A 1158-nucleotide genomic window follows, 5' to 3' on the forward strand; every position below is an offset into this window, starting at 1 on the left:
GATACTAGAGATATTGTTAACCTGTACACCTAGAATCTTTTTATAGTACCATCTTACCTGGTTAGTATAGGGCTTGCTGCAGTCCCTGGGTTTAAGGGGGTAAAGGTGAGTAATGTGTCACACATTTTGGCCTCAATTTGGAGTGTCTTTTTTCACCATGGTGAACTGGCTAATGTCTGTATATTTTAAAGTCATTGTGTCATTTCATTTTCCCACTGAGGGTTAAATATTTGTGTGTATAGGATTTGTATCTTATACACACAGAGATTTGATTGTCCAAGATCCTAGCAGTGGTTGCATACACTGTGTCTTCATAGGGATTAGACTTGGAGGTGGTGCAGAAGCACCCTACAATTTTTGGACTGAGATAGTATGGGGACCTGCACACTGTAGCCACAGACTAGGAAAGAACCAGAAAGTTCACCCATACTAGAAAGGTAAACTTTTGGCGATTCCTCAAGATATGACAGGTTAAAAAGGACCATCAGAAGTAGGAGCCAGGGTACCTCACTTTTTTGTTAGTTTGACATAAAGGATTTAGCAAGTAGGAATAGAATAAGAAGCATTACTAACTGATTTCAAGGATTCGGTGAGTCACATTGTGTGGGGTGCTCACCGCCATCAATATTCACAACACCTCCCATATACACAGCATTCTGCTGAAGACGCAAATTCTTATAAAATAATTCTTCCTTTCCAAGAGCTTATGATGAGTCTAAAAGAGACCACTACAGGCTTAAATGATAGAAACCACTATAAGACTTCTTTGGACTGTATCACGCTGAGGGTGCTCCAAAGACAGTACAGTAACTGAAACTGAGATGAAGGAGAATTTTGCTTAAAGATGTGGCCTATTTCACTGGTGTATGACCTGCGCAGTCTCATAATGATACTGGGCTGTCACTATCTTAAAATTCTTAGTAATTTAATCTTTGGATGTGTTCCGTAGGTGACACCCTAAGATAGAATGGAACAGGCACATGAACAGGGAATATACACACACAATATACATGTCTGTCTGCCCTTGCTGCCCCATTCACACTTGAATTCACAATGCCCCAGGTGAGTGTATGATTCTGGTGGACCTACAATATGGGGGAGTTACTGTGGAAGACTCAAAGCAAGTAGAAGGTCAAAATGTTATATCCATGACTATAA

Source organism: Giraffa tippelskirchi, chromosome 5 (assembly GCF_054371585.1).
Source record: "Giraffa tippelskirchi isolate mGirTip1 chromosome 5, T2T-mGirTip1v1.2.pri, whole genome shotgun sequence".
Taxonomy (NCBI): Eukaryota; Metazoa; Chordata; class Mammalia; order Artiodactyla; family Giraffidae; genus Giraffa; species Giraffa tippelskirchi.